The 16,327-nt window shown below is 41.1% G+C and overlaps 1 protein-coding gene across 1 annotated transcript in view; it reads left to right on the top strand.

Annotated features, from left to right (window-relative positions):
* The window catches only part of SHC4 (SHC adaptor protein 4), a 137,623-nt gene that overhangs the window by 54,362 nt on the left and 66,934 nt on the right, over positions 1-16,327 (top strand). The window lies entirely within an intron of this gene.

Genomic DNA, 16,327 nt, shown 5'->3' with positions numbered 1-16,327 from the left:
AATTAAATCAACCCCTTTCACAATAGTGCAAAAAAAAAAAAAAAAAAATCCTAGGAATATACCTAACAAAGCAGTCAAAAGACCTCTACAAGGAAAACTACAAAACGATGCTGAAAGAAATCATAGATGACACAAACAAATGGAAACACATCCCATGTGCATGGATGGGCAGAATCAGTATTGTGAAAACAACCATACTGCCAAAAACAATCTACAAATTCAATGCAGTTCCCATCAAAATACCACCATCATTCTTCACAGAATTAGAAAAAACAATTCTAAAATTCCTATGGAATGAAGAAAGAGCCCACATAGCAAAAGCAAGACTAAACAAAAAGAACAAATCTGGAGGCATCACATTACCTGATTTCAAACTATACTATAGTGCCATAGTCACCAAAACAGTGTGGTACTGGTACAAAAATAGGCACATAGACCAATGGAACAGAATAAACCCAGAAATAAACCCAGATACTTACAGCCAACTGATCTTCAACAAAGCAAACAAAAACATAAAGTGGGGAAATTACACCCTTTTCAACAAATGGTGCTGGGATAATTGGCTAGCCACATGTAGGAGAATGAAACTGGATCCTCATCACTCACCTTATACAAAAATCAACTCAAAATGGATTAAGGATTTAAACCTAAGACCTGAAACTATAAAAATTCTAGATAACACTGGAAAAACTCTTCTAGACATTGGCTTAGGCAAGGATTTCATGACCAAGAACCCAAAAGCGAATGCAATAAGAAAAAAGATAAATAGATAGGACCTAATTAAACTAAAGAGCTTTTGCATGGCAAAAGGAACAATCAGCAGAGTAAACAGACAACCCACAGAGTAGGAGAAAATCTTCACAATCTATACATGTGACAAAGGACTAACATCCAGAATCTACAATGAACTCAAACAAATCAGTAAGAAAAACAAACAGTCCCATCAAAAAGTGGACTAAGGATATGACTAGACACTTCTCAAAAGAGGATGTACAAATGGCCAACAAACATATGAAAAAATGCTCAACATCATTAATGATCAGGGAAATGCAAATCAAAACCACAATGCAATACCACCTCACTCCTGCAAGGATGGCCATAATCAAAAAATCAAAAAACAAATGTTGACGTGGATGTGGTGAACAGGGAACATGTCTATACTGCCGGTGGGAATGTAAGCTAGTACAGCCACTATGGAAAACAGTGTGGAGATTCCTTAAAGAACTGAAAATAGAACTACCATTTGATCCGGCAATCCCACTGCTGGGTATCTGCTGGTGGTCTTAGAATGGCCACTTACCTCTCTGAGCCTCAACTTTCCCTTCTATCTACCCAGAAGAAAAGAAGTCATTATTTGAAGAAGATACTTGCACACACATGTTTATAGCAGCACAACTGCAAAATCATAGAACCAACCCAAATGCCCATCAATCAACAAGTGGATAAAGAAACTGGATAAATATATATATATATATGAGATGGAATACTACACAGTCATAAAAAGGAATGAATTAACAGCATTTACAGTGACCTGGATGAGACTGGAGACCATTATTCTAAGTGAAGTAACTCAGGAATGGAAAACCAAACATCGTATGTTCTCACTAATATGTGGGAGCTAAGCTATGAGGACACAAAGGCAAAAGAATGGTGCAATGGACTTTGGGAACTTGGGGAGAAAAGTTGGGGGAGACGAGGGATAAAAGACTACAAATCTGGTGCAGTGTATACCGCTCAGGTGATGGGTGCACCAAAATCTCACAAATCACCACTGAAGACCTTACTAATGTAACCAAATACCACCTGTATCCCAATAACTTATGGAAATAAAAACAGAGACTTAGAAAAAATACAAAAATTAGCTGGGCGTGATGGTGCACACCTGTAATCTCAGCTACTGGGAAGGCTGAGGGGAGAATCGCTTGAACCCAGGAGGCAGTGATTGCAGTGAGCTGAGCTAGCGCCACTGCACTCCAGCTTGGGAGACAGAACACAACTCTGTCTCAAAAAAAAAAAAAAAGAAAAGGAAAAAAAGAAAGAAAGAAATCACACATCACCATGACCATTATCATTGGTAAGGTCAATCCTCTGGGCCACATCTAATTCTTAATTTTTTTTTGCATTTCCTTTCTGATTATGAAAAGTAAATCTGGCTTATTGTAGAAATGGGTAAGTAGAATAAACTGTTAAAAAAGGCAAATCACTGGAGACAACTCATAGTAACAATTTGATGTATGGTTTTTCTAATTGCATGTTTAAAAACTAAAGTGAGATCCTATGGTGCATATTAATTTGTAACATGTTTTTGTCACTTGTTGGGTACATTTTCTAGGTCATTGAGTCTGAGCAGTGATTTGAGCCTTAAAGTAGAGGGAATAATTTTCCGTTCATCTGCTTGCCCTAGGCATATTTACTTCTTGGTTTTAAGTAACAGAAAATGATTGCCTAGCTTAAGCAAAACGGAATTCCTTCAAAGGATATTGGGGCAGCTCATGGAACCTGAGGAGCAGTAAACAATCAAACTAATAAAGGACAGGGGCCAGGTCTTCTGAGGCCTTGGCAGCAGGAGTGCAGGTATGCCCCCATCTCTGGTTCTCTCCATTCCAAATACTAATTCCCAGTAAATATGGCAATTGAGGCTTAACCCAGGACCAGACATCTTTAACCAGGACAGCACTGTATTGTGGCAATATGGTAATTCCATGATAATCCTGTATTGAGAAGGGGAGTGGGTAGGAAAAAGGGGTTGAGATGGGGGAGTAGGAGAGGGGAAGAGTAGGAGGAAATGGGGGAAGGACAAGGACAAGAAAAAGCAGGAGGAAAAAGAAGCTTCTAAAATGAAGGTAGTAGATATAGTAAAAAATAGATTTCCCCCTCAAAAGGAAAAGAAGACATTAGATCAATTTCTTTGGACTATTTAAATTATCCCTAAATATGCTCTACTAAAATCTAATATTTGCAAAATTGTTAATCAAATGTTTGATGTTATTATAGCAGTGAGTTAATTGTAGAACATAGTTCAATTGAGCTGTATTTTTATGTGGTGGGTAAACATTTCAAAACTTTGAGACTCCATGTATAGGTACGGTATATATTTAGGTCCCTTTTATAGGACTTAGGGCATTGTTTTAGTGTTTTAGATATTTATAGGGGTATATAAAATAACCATAGTTTTCGTTCCATGACAAGCTGTTGGCAGTTTCTATATTTCATTTGCTGAGGAGTCCTTGGTCAGGAATGAAACTCCCAAATATAACATCTTTTCCATGGAAAATATGATCTACATTATGAAGTGGTTTCTAAAAATATGTTGTGGCTAAAAGCAGGGCCTGCTAATTTATCCATATAAATCTATAGAAACATACAGATGTGCAGATATTATTACACAAACACAGCTCCTCAATCAGGCAATATATACACATTCACTAGCCTTAGAAAGAATAGTTATATATCTGTCCCTGTTGAAATATAGATGGTAATGGATGGCTTCAAGTGTTTGAAGAGAAACAAATTAATTCAGAGATTAAAACCCATGAATGTTAAAGCCTATGCATGTGTATTTTTAGCCCTGATTGCTGAATGAAATAGCTCTCTCCAGTGATTTCTTCCCAGGCCTTCTTTACCATGCGGAGTCAGATGAAAATACATTCTAGTATCTCTTGTTTGGTGGCCCCTTTTTGCTTTCCTTAAGCCTGGGTTTCTCATTTTGATTTTGATAGATACAGTGGCCAGCCTCTAGTCTTAATCATTTTACAATGCAAGTAAGAATAGGCCTTTTGAACCATTGTTCTGCAAAGCACAGAAGCTGCATTTGAAAGGCAGCCTCCTGAGAAAGCTCAGTGTGCCCTGGAGGGTGTCTGGCCTGGAAGGGATTGTGTTCCCTAAGGTCTTTTTTCAGTGCAACAACCACAAGGGCTCCATCATTCATCATTTTTGGGCTTGAAGGTTTTCCTCAGAAGCCCAGTCCCTGGAGGGAAGGATTCAGAGCCATAGTTTCTAGGACATAGTTGGGTTGATAATTATTTGTTGAATAACGGAGAGGTTTCTAAGCGTCTCAGGCCTGGATCACAGATCTTGAGATGACCCCCAGAGGTCTTGAAGTTTCCATGGTTGCTACTGGTTAGAGAAAAGCAGAAAAGACCTAGAGAATCTAAAACATAGGATTTGACATGCTGAACGTGGCCAAATTCCAAAACAAGGAGCTCTTGGACAATTAGGTCAGGTCCCTGGCTCAACAGGAGAGTGTTTGGTTTATGGGTGCCATCCGCGTGTGTGTGTGTGTGTGTGTGTGCGTGCGGGTGTGTGTGTGCGGGTGTGTGTCGTGTTTAGAGACAGGATCTCATGCTGTAACCTAGGCTAGAGTGCAGTGGCATGATCAAAGCTCCTTGCAGTCTCAGACTCCTGGGCTCAAGTGATCCTCCTGCCTCAGCCTCCCAAGTAGCTAGGACCACAGTCACACACCACCACATCTGGCTAATTTTTTTTTTTTTTTTTTTTTTTTTGGTGGAGATAAGGTCTTGCTATATTGCCCAGGCTGGTCTCAAACTCCAGGCCTCAAGCAATCCTTCCACCTCAGCCTCCCAAAGTGCTGGGATTACAGGTATGAGCCACTGTGCCCAGCCAGGTATATTTTTGAACAAAGGAATAAAAGTAAATTCCGTGAAGATACTCATTTGGATCAGACAGCCTTGGGGTCCACAAGTTGATTCAGATGAAGAGAAGGATTTTTCAATCACGTGGAACTGGATGAGCCTTAACCTCTTTCTAGTTGAAGAGATCAAACATGGTTTCAACTATCAGCGGGCTGTTGAAATAGCAGTTTATTATTAATCTATAGTGACTCTTATCAACTTTGTCATCACAAAATTTAACATTTATAAAATAGATATTACTATTAACCCTGTTTTGTCCATAAGAATATTGAGACTTAGAGAAATGAAAAAATTTACCAAGGTCATCTAGCAAGTCAGTAGGTGATGGAACTGGAAATCAGATCTGCCCTGCCTCTTTTGCATTATGGGTTGACGAAAGTGGAATAATTTTAAGGAACAAATCTTGCGGAAGTGCTGAAAGCCAGAAGGGACAGAATAGGGAAATGTTTAATCCTGGGTTTAGGATGCCAGATTCCTTGTTTGTGAGTTCTCTCTGGAAGGGCTTCATAAAGATACTCATAAATCTGTAGGAAAAGATACTTTAATGTCCTTTTGTGATTTCTAAGGAGAAAAAAAATGTGTGAGATAGTAGTTCTCAAACTTTAGTATGCGAAGGCTTGTTAAAACAGAGAATGTTAGCTGGGCTTGGTGGCATGCACCTGTAGTCCCAGCTACTTGGGAGGCTGAGGTGGGAGGATCACTTGAGCTCAGGAGTTTGAGGTTGTAGTGTGTGATGATCACACACTTGTGAATAGCCGCTGCACTCCAGCCTGGGCAACACAGTGAGCCCTTGTCTCTGAAACAAACAAACAAACAAACAAACAAACATAATATTAGACCCCAGCCCCAGAGTTTTTGATTCAATAATTTGCCTGTCTAATGAGTTCCAGGCGATGCTAATGCTGCTGGTCTGGGGACTGCACTTTGAGGCCCACATGTGCAAGGGAATCCAGTGATTCAAAATGAGGTCTCCATGTAATCTGGACCACAGATTACATGGAAGCTCCTTATTTGTGAGCGGGTGGTTCCCCAGAAAATCCCCCAAAGCATCTGCAAGTTTTAATTGTTGTTTTGTTTTTGCTTTGAAGAAAGGAAAATGGGAATATCAGGGAATGTGAGAGCAGTGAGTTTCAACTATGCTACATCCTAAATAGCTAGAAAACAATAATGATATAATTCCTTTCGGGAAGAATGAGTTAGATGGGAGGCACCCAAAACTCATCAAAAACTAATCTCACCAGGCGTGGTGGCTCAAATTTCAGTGTCCATAAGTCCTGTAATCACAGCACTTTGGGAGGCCGAGGCAGGCGGATCACGAGGTCAGGAGATCCAGACCATCCTGGCTAACACGGTGAAACCCCCATCTCTACCAAAAATACAAAAAATTGGCCAGGCGTGGTGGTAGGAGCATGTAGTTCCAGCTACTTGGGAGGCTGAGGCAGGAGAATGGTGTAAACCCGGGAGGCGGAGCTTGCAGTGAGCTGAGATTGCGCCACTGCACTCTAGCCTAGGTGACAGAGCGAGACTCTGTCTCAGAAAAAAAAAAAACAACTAAACTAAACTAATCTCATCCACAGAAAGTCTTTTCATTGATAAAAGGAGAGCTTTGTGCCAAAGTAAATGCAGGGCAATTGGTGCATCTCTCTACCTGCCAGGCAGGTTTGTTCCATTTCCTGCTGGTATTCTCAGTAGGGAAGCTGAGAAATGCCTAATAGAGTAAGTGCACAGCTCTGGTCCCTTTAATTATATGTGATTGAGTTGTAGTTTTTGAGAGCTGCACTTACTTTAGGAAATGTGAACTGTAGTGTATGTTTGCACAATTAAAAAGTGGGTGTTTTTGATCCAGATCATCTGTGTCTCTTATGAGAAATTCTCTGAAAAAATGATTTTTTTCACTGTTGTCTGTGACAAAATAGATTCTTGAAAGACATCATCTAGTTAAGTGTATGCAAGTGTAAGGGGGCCTAACTTACACTTGCAGCTTGTTAGCAGGTCTCAGGCTGGATATTGAAACAGGTTCTGAGATGCAGAGTTGAATGCAAAAGACTTACTGGGAGGGCTCTTGAAATCAACCATCAAGGGAATGAGGGAAGCAGGGCCTGGCAGAGGAAGAGGCTGAAAAGCAGTGAAGTCACAGCAGGCTCCGTGGGCAGTTCTGGAGCTAGGATGGCCCTTCAGAGTTGTCCCATATTGAGGGACGGGGACCAGGCCCTGGAACCCCATATTGACCAATCAGGTTGTTGGATGCCTGTTGCCACTGGGGAGGGGACATAACATGGGCAAGGCAACTTCCCCTAGAGAGCACAATTTCTGCAAAAGGAACTCAGCTACGATCCATGAGAAGTGAGCACTCCAGCAACTGGGGGAATGAATACCTCTGTCCTGATGGGGGATTTGATTTCTATAGGGAGACAAGGGTTACACTTTTTTTGATGACATAGAGCTACCTAACATTCATGTACTGAATACATTGTTTATTTCCAAGGCAGCCTACTAGGTTCCATGCAATATCTGAAGAAAGCCAGACATGCATTCTGCCTTTACAGAAACGTATACTATCCATTACTATACACATGATAGACATAATTTGACCTACTATATAACATATTAACTATAGCATTCCAGTTATAACACAGAGCATACTTTGTTGGGTACTAGGTGTTGTACAAATTAGGTTAGACCCAGTTCTTTTTTTTTTTTTTTTGAGACACAGTCTCACTTCCTTGCTCAGGCTGGAGTGCAGTGACATAATCTCAGTTAATTGCAGCCTTGACCTCCCGGGCTCAAGCAATCCTCCCACCTCAGCCTCCCCAAGTAGCTGGGACTACAGGTGCAAACAAACACAGCTGGCTAACTTGTATTTTTTGAAGAGACAGGGTTTTATATTGACTGAGCTCCTGCCTCAGCCTCCTGAGTAGTTATGACTACAGGCGCCCACCACCACTCCTGGCTACTTTTGTATTTTTAGTAGAGATGGGGTTTCACCATATTGGCCAGGCTGCTCTTGAACTCCTGACCTCAGGTCATCTGCCCACCTTGGCCTTCCAAAGTGCTAGGATTACAGACGTGAGCCACCACACCCAGCCATAAAGCCCTTCTTCTTGAGGAGAGAGGATGGGGGAGGTAGAGAGGAGAAGAGAGGATTATACCAAATATGTATCCCAGAATATAGAGTGACTACATTGAAAACAAAATTCCCCAGAATGGAATATCATCAAACATATAGGCAGTGTAACCTTCCCTATTCTGACCTCTAGGAATAGGTGACCTAATTCCTTAACACCCTCTAACGCAACCATCTGGTCTAAGCTATAGAGCACAGCACCAGTTACTCTGTGCAGTGAGTCTGAGGAGAAGGTTTAATCAGCTGTGTGGTTCATGAACTCCGTATCGGAATCACTTGGAAGGTTTGTGAAACTGTAGATTCCTAGGCCTCACCCCAGAATCAAAACCTCTAGGAACGGTCCTAGAAATCTGTATTTTAACCAGTACCCAGGTGATTCTTAAGAACTTTACAGTTTGATCACCACTTACCTAATGGTGTACTCTCTGTGGATGTGCAGGCTGAAGCTGTCCTTGACAAATAATTTGTCAAGGTGGATTAACTGGCTAGGCCAGTTATTCCTTCCTTCCAGAGGTGCACACACATTAAAAAAAATGGAATTCCCAATAAGATTTACAACATATATGCCAAATAGCCTTTAAAAGAACCAAAGTTATTTTAAAAAAAAACAAAACAGTGGTAGAAGTAATATATTCATTACACCAATTGCTGTCTTGCTCAATGGTATAGACACCTGTATGACAAACTGTTTTACTATTTATTTATTTATTTAGATGGAGTGTTGCTCTGTCACCCAAGCTAGAGTGCAATGGCACAATCTCAGCTCACTGCAACCTCTGCCTCCCGGTTCAAGCAATTCTCCTGCCTCAGCCTCCCTAGTAGCTGGGATTACAGGCATGCACCACCATGCCTGGCTAATTTTTGTATTTTTACTAGAGACGGGGTTTCACGATGTTGGCCAGGCTGGTCTTGAACTCTTGACCTCAAGTGATCCACCTACCTTGGCCTCCCAAAGTGCAAAGATTACAGGTGTGAGCCACCACACCTGGCCAAACTGTTTTAAATTTCTTTAAAATTCCAATTACTCTCTGAAGAATTTTTGGAAGTAGATATACATTGTTTAGAGTGAGCTTGAGTGAATAAAGTGGGTGACTAAGTAAGATCTGTTTTTGTTTTTGTTTTGTTTGTTTGTTTGTTTTTAATGAGCTTTGGCTCGTAAGTGACCACACTATGCATCAGTGCACTCTTTAACTCCAAAAGACACACCTTCATAATATTTTGAATATTTTGTCAAAAACAGAGTTGTTTTAAAGAAGCCCAGTTTATCCTAAAGGAGAACAATCTTTTGAATTTACAAATTCCCATGTATTTTACATGAAACCAACTCTATTTCTTATTGTCATTTCCTTAAGCCTATAAGCCATCAGCTTGTGGACATAGGTGTTTGAATTTTGAGATACATGATTGTATTACAGGAAATCACTTTGGGGACAGTAGAAAACCAGCACTTAATGTCCGTTAACTAGTGAGATTTATAGGGGAGATGTGATACTCTAGACAAGAGGGTATTTCACCTCATTCCAGTGTGATTAATGGGTTCACATTTGCATCAGAGCCAAAGGGCAGAATCATGAAGTAGACGGACAAACCCATTTCCTATGGTTACTGAGCTGGGTTGGCTAGCAATTGTATTTTAGAATCAGACTTTAAATACAATTCAGGTGAACAGAGTGGTACACTAAGTCAGTGTGGGGATAAATGCTGTGGGCAGTACTCAAAGGTTTTATTTGACCATCCTGGGACTCGCGGTGCCTGTTTCTAAAGTGAAAGGATGTATTTTATGAGCTGAGTTCACCCTCCTGGAGTGCACGGGTGATGCCCCTTGATAATAGCACAAAGCAAATTTGAGGCTTTCCATTTTCAACTGGTCTATGGGCATTGACTGCGTTCATTGTGTGCTTATCACCGCAGAGGCAGGCTCCTGTTCTAAAGTGTCCGGTCTGAGGGCTTTCACAAATTCTTGGATGTCTTTAATTTCACTAAGCTGGACAAAATTGAACACATAGATCACTGAGCCTTGCTGTCCTGGAGGCAAAGATTTTAAAAAAAGATGGTACTGGTTTCCCTAGAACAATCAGAACAGCATAATACCACATGGATGTGCAGTCTGAATTACTCAAAGTCTTTTCATTCATAACAAGAAGGCAATCCGAGACATTTAGGGCGCAACATGTCCCTTAGACTTTGGTAACTGATTTCTTTAAGGACTTACGTTGGAGATGCAAAGTAAAAGAAAGTCCTTTGGGAAATGGCAGGTGAATTTGTTTTAGCTGAGTATCATTGACATTTTATTTTGGAAAGGCTCTTGCTGTGATTAAAATTTTATTCTCATTCCTATTTGCAGGGACAAAACGGGAACTACTCCTTCACTGCATATGTGACTATAGATGTGTGTGTGCGTGTGTGTGTGTGTACGTGTCAAAAGGTGGGGGATGTGGGGATCATTGCCTTTAATCATTCCAGCTGGGCCCCTTTGCCTGGTTTCATGTTGCACATTTTCTGGCTTTCCTATTGACTGAAGAACTGCATCTTGACATTCACCAGAAGAAATCTGCCCCACAGCCTCTCCTCCTATTAAATGCTCCCCTTTGTCTTGGATCGTGATATTGCCTTCCAAAATTAAAAAAAATTTAAAAAGTGTGTGTGTGTGCACGTGTGTGTGTGTGTGTGTTAGGCGACATTGCTTCCAGAGGAGCTTAACTGTTTGAGGGTTAAAGACACAGAAGAATTATAACTTCAGTGTCGTACTGGCCAGGAGTTGGTGAAGAAAGGTGGCTTTGTTTGGATGATTAGTTTGGACTCTGTTAAGACAGACAAAATATCTTTTTTTGGTCTTATGGCGTAGGCAGGGTTTTATATGCTTAAAAGCAAATCTTCAACGGCATTCTCATTCTCTTACATCAGCCCACTTCTCCCCTTCTCTCTCATGTGGCGAAACAATAAACAAAGTGGCCACTGTTGGTGCTCTGGGGCGTTTCTCTTTCTTTCTAATACAGGCTCCCAAGATGGAAATCTTTAGCCATTGAAAGCCCAAAAATTCTGCTCCTCTAAGAGCAGACACTTACTGAATGTTTGCTAGCTGGAGAAAGTCTCACCGCCACTCAGCTCCAAAAAGGTTCTGCAGAAATTTTGGGGCTGCAAGAATGGCGGCCCCCCCCCCCCCCCCCCCCCCCCCGGTCCCAGGAAAAATCGCACTCAGCTCTGTTGTCTTTTTCTTTTTCCTCAGCATTTGTAAAGTTGGCCCAAGGGTGTGGCTGAGACTCCAGAAAAGCACTGAAAGTACTATTTGTTCTTGAAAATGTTACAATTAATGTCTTGGTCCCAGTAGTAGGGGAAGAAAAGATCTTTGTGAACAAAAGCAACAGAATGCAGGCATCTATCTGCCTTTCCTCGCTGGGATTTCAGATTTGTTAACGCTGCTATCAGCAAGGCAAGTGGAATTTGAGAGGTTAATTTAAAGCAGTAATTCTTAACCTGGGATCTGTGATTTCTAAGAGGTCCACAGAATGTTCTGGGGAGCTTTGGGGTGAGGAGTGGACCTTCTTAAATGGAATAGAAAAGTTTGTACAGGCCGGGCGCGGTGGCTCATGTCTATAATCCCAGCACTTTGAAAGGCCAGGCGGGCAGATCACCTGAGGTCAGGAGTTTGAGACCAGCCTGGCCAACATGGTGAAACCCCATCTCCACTAAAAATACAAAAATTAGTGGGGTGTGGTGGCGGGTGCCTGTAATTCCAGCTACTTGGGAGGCTGAGGCAGGAGAATTGCTTGAACCTTGGAGGCGGAGGTTGCAGTGAGCCGAGATCGTACCATTGCACTCCAGCCTGGGCAACCAGAGCAACATCCGTCCCCAAAAAAATAAAAATAAAAAAAAAAAGAAAAGAAAAGTTTGTACAAATAGGCCTTTTATTGGAGAGAGGCATGGCTCATCTTAGAGTCTCCAATTCAAAAAATTAATAAGTACTATTTTTTTGAGACAGGGTCTTGCTCTGTCACCCAGACTGGAGTGCAGTGATGTGATCCTAGCTCACTGCAGCCTTGAACTCCTAGGCTCAAGCAATCCTCCTGCACTGGGCTCCTGGGTAGCTGTGGCCACAGGTGTGCACTGCTACGCCTGGCAATTTAAAAATAGATATATTTTTGTGGAGACAAGGTCTCACTATGTTGTCCAGTTTGTCTCAAAGTCCTGGCCTTGAGAGATCCTCCTGCCTCGGCCTCCCTGCGTGGTGGGACTACAGGCATGAGCCACTGTGCCTGGCTGATAATTACTTTTTAAAGCAAGTTCATAAGCACAAATTTTCCCCTTTTTTTCTTTTGAGCAGAGTTTTGTACCTCAAGAGATTTTGGGGACTCTGTAAAGCCTCACATGCCTCAAATATACAGTTCTGAGTGAGCGTGTGAGTGCGTACTCATGTATGTTGCCCATGTGGGCAGAGCCTGGCTCCAGATGTTCGTTTCTTCCAGGAGGTGGCAGCCAGCGCATAGACAGCAGAGGGCTGGGGAAGGGCAGAGACATCCGAGTAAGTCTTTTCTAAGAAGAGTCGGCCCCACCACTTTGTCCTTTTGCCTGGGTAGTTTACCCCAGCCACGCTGGTGTTAGCGATTTGCCAAAGAGCCTCCCCTCACTGTGTTAGGGGAGTGAGCAAGGGAAGGACAGTCAATATACTACTTCCCCTAGCCTCTAGAGCCTACGACTCCCTCCTTTTCATCCATCTAGCAATGTGGTTCCTTCCCAGTGCTTGTGGGTTTTGAAGTCAGAAGTGGATTTGCATTCTGTCTCTCCCACTGTCAATTGCCTGATTTGTACACAGTTATTTAAATTCTTTGAACTTTAGTATCCTCATTGGTAAAATGAGGGTGAAGTCCGTACCTTGGAATGATACTGTTATGACTCAATGAAATGATGTACATAAGGTGTTCACTTCTGAGCCTGACCATAGAGAGTGCTTAGTAAATAGGGGCTGGCCAGGAGCTATGGCTCACACCTCTAATCCCAGAACCTTGGTAGGCTGAGGTGGGAGTCTCACTTGAGCCCAGGAGTTCAAGACCAACCCAGGCAACATAGGGAGACCCTGTCTCTACACAAAATAAAAAAGGAAAAGAAAAAATTAGCCAATTATGGTGGTGCTTGCCAGTTGTAGTGGTCCCAGCTACATGGGAGGTTGAGGTGGGAGGATTGCTTGAGCCCAAGGAGGTTGAGGCTGCAGTGAGCTATGATCGCATCTCTACACTCCAACCTGGGCAACAGAGTGAGACCCTATCTCTACAAAAACAAAAAATTAAATAAATAAATATAAATGGGGGCTGTTCTTTCACTGAAACTTGGGCTCGCTGCTACTGCAAGGTGTACCATTCTAAAAGGCTTTACTAAATGCACTCAAGATTTTTTATCTTTATGAAACTTTTGGGAATAGAAACAGGTAGCTCTGTTAAAAAAAACTGAAAAAGGAAATATGGATTTAGTGGCTACAAAGATGGGGGGGTTAAAAGCTAAGCTGGAATGGGAGCAGAGAGAGAAATAAAGAACACCTGTTAGTATCCATAACATGAACATTGTCCCATCTCTCTATGGGTGTCACCTCTCCATTGGGACATTTTTGATGTGCCTTCACATCTCAACACCTTTGCCTCACACTAGCAAAACTCCTGCTGAAGGAACTTACTGTACATTATTTTCAGTATTTTAAAGGATTACTTATCGAATCAAGTGCACAATGAAAGTAAAACATAACATTGTTTACCTTGTTTATATCTAAACACCAGTAGAATCAGAAACGAAATAGCAAACCACACACAAAAAAACACCTAAAACCAAGCCATAGTTTACAAGCTTTTTCTACATTACTATTTACACAGGATTAATTTGATATAGCTGCTACCCATGTGTACATACTGTTGCAAGTTCTACTTTTTCACACTAATTTCTGTAGACTTCTTCATATTTCTATAGTCCAAGTGGCAATATCCATTTTGATATGTTTTATCTCTGTATCGCAAGACTTTGGGTTGGTTTCTTATGTTAAGTGTTTCTTTTACTTATATACTCAATGCTATCCCAATACAGGCTTCTCCCCACCTTGTCAAAGGCTGTAATAAATTATTTAAACAAATTGTTTTTAGAGACAGGGTCTCGCTCTGTCACCCAGGCGGGAGTGCAGTGGCACTGCAGCCTTGAACTCCTGGGCTCAAGCAAGCCTCCCAAGTAGCTGGGACTACAAGTGTGTGCCACCACGCCCCGCCCATGCTCTGAGAAATTTTGACATTTTTCAAATTTTACCAAATTACTCTCTAGAAAGATTGTATTAATACTAACCGAGGCCCCTGGCAATGGATAAATATGCCTAAAGCAGAATATTTCCCATCTTTTCCAACACTGGGTTTTGTATTTTTTTCCCCTAATTTAATGAGTGAAGTATCTTGTTGTTTTAATTTTCAATTTTAAAATTATAATGAATGTGAATATTTTCCCATCTTAAAAAATCAAATGATTTCTCTCTCCTTTTGTGTGAATTATTGGATCCACGGGTCAAGAAACTGTGGCCCATGGGCCAAATCTGGCCAGCTACCAGTTTCTATAAAGTTTTGTTGGAACACAGCCATGCTTACTTGTCTACATATTGTCTAAGGCTGCTTTTTGCACTACAATAGCAGAGTTGAGTACTTGCAAAAGAGCAAAGTCTGAAATATTTACTGTCCGGCACTTCACAGAAACAGTATTTAGACTCTTGTCTCTTAGTTCATATTCACTCTTGTTCTACCATATGTTATGCTCCAGCAATATGAAAGTACCTGTAATTCCCCTCATATCATGATACTTTGTGTTTTGATGTCTTCACCTATGTTCTTCTGTCTGTCGAGAAATTCTAATCCCCTCCCTTCCAGGAAGGTTCATCCTTTTAAAACCTCCTTGAGAGGTATTCATGCTGTAAAGTATTCCCTTCAACTTAAATTCACTACATTACTTTTTGTTAGAAGATATTGATAATTGGTGTGAGAATCAAAAAAACAAATGTATGGGAAAACAGTTTGTGAAATTATGAGTTGCTATATAAAAGTAACAACTTCTAATAAAAAGTTACTATATTTAACATATAATTATTGTTACATTATTATTGTTGTTGTTATTATATTTGGTGGCATCAATATTCACCTTTGTTTTTACTTTAAGTTCACATCATTGTCAACTTATTTATTTATTTATTTATTTATTTATTTTTTTTTGAGACCAGAGTTTCGTTCTTTTTGCCCAGGCTGGAGTGCAATGGCGCAATCTCAGCTTGCTGCAACCTCCACCTCTCGGATTCAAGCGATTCTCCTGCCTGAGCCTCCCAAGTAGCTGAGATTACAGGTGCCTGCCACCACGCCTGGCTAATTTTTTGTATTTTTAGACCAAAATATCCAAATCACTCTCATGGAGTAAAGGATCTGCCCTATCTTATAATACCTCTTTATTAAATACTGTCAATATAGCGGGGTGCCTGGACTAGCTATTTTGGCAGTATCAGTGCCAGTTTGGATTAATTATGAGTCTTATCAATTACTGAGTAATCATTAAGATGACTCAAAACATCAATCAACCAACCAAGCCAGAGAGCCCAACTCTCTGTGTTATCCTTCTGTTTGACTCCGGAGAACAAAGGATAGAATCCTAGAGAAACAATAAATATGAAATCCTGAGAATATGTGCTAACCAAAGATCCATTCTATCCTTTGATTGCAGATAATTATGCAAAAATATAACAAGATAATACCTTGAAGAAGAGTTTCATTTATATAGAAAAAATGATCTGAGCTAAAACATACATTTATAAGTGCAAAATAATGCCTAGAATCTTTGGGAATTCTAATTATCTTTCAAAAGTATTTTCTAGAAGAATATTGCTCTGCACTACAACCTATCATAGCTGTAGTTTTTAAAATGGGTCTGCATGGCCAGGCGCAGTGGCTCACACCTGTAATCCCAGCACTTTGGGAGGCTGAGGCGGGCAGATCACGAGGTCAGGAGATCAAGACCATCCTGGCTAACATGGTGAAATCCCATCTCTACTAAAAATACAAAAAAATTAGCCGGGCGTGGTGTTGGGCACCTGTAGTCCCAGCTACTCGGGAGGCTGAGGCAGGAGAATGGTGTGAACCTGGGGAGCGGAGCTTGCAGTGAGCTGAGATTGTGCCACTGCCCTCCAGCCTGGGCAACAGAGCGAGATTCTGTCTCAGAACAAAAACAAAACAAAACAAAACAAAAATGGATCTGCCTTCCTCTCTCTGATGTCTCCCCACTTCCTTTGGGAATCTAAACTATACAAAATACTATTGTGAAATATAATATATATAAAAACTATAATACAGTGTTGCATGTGTATGTGTGCTGGGGTGTGTGTGTGTGAGAATATAGTTTATTAATTTAAACAATGATCTCTGGGGAGTCTGGAAGAGATTTTCATTTGCCTTGTGAAAAGTTTAATATATGTGTTCAAAGCCACAAGGCTAAGGTTCAAATTACACAGAGTGAAAGCTTGGGCAGTTATGAATGCTCAGAGTCCCAGAGACAAAAG

The sequence above is a fragment of the Chlorocebus sabaeus genome, chromosome 26 (assembly GCF_047675955.1).
Source record: "Chlorocebus sabaeus isolate Y175 chromosome 26, mChlSab1.0.hap1, whole genome shotgun sequence".
Lineage (NCBI taxonomy): Eukaryota > Metazoa > Chordata > Mammalia > Primates > Cercopithecidae > Chlorocebus > Chlorocebus sabaeus.
Note: the sequence above shows the minus strand (reverse complement) of the source record. Positions and strands in the feature narration are given on the sequence as shown.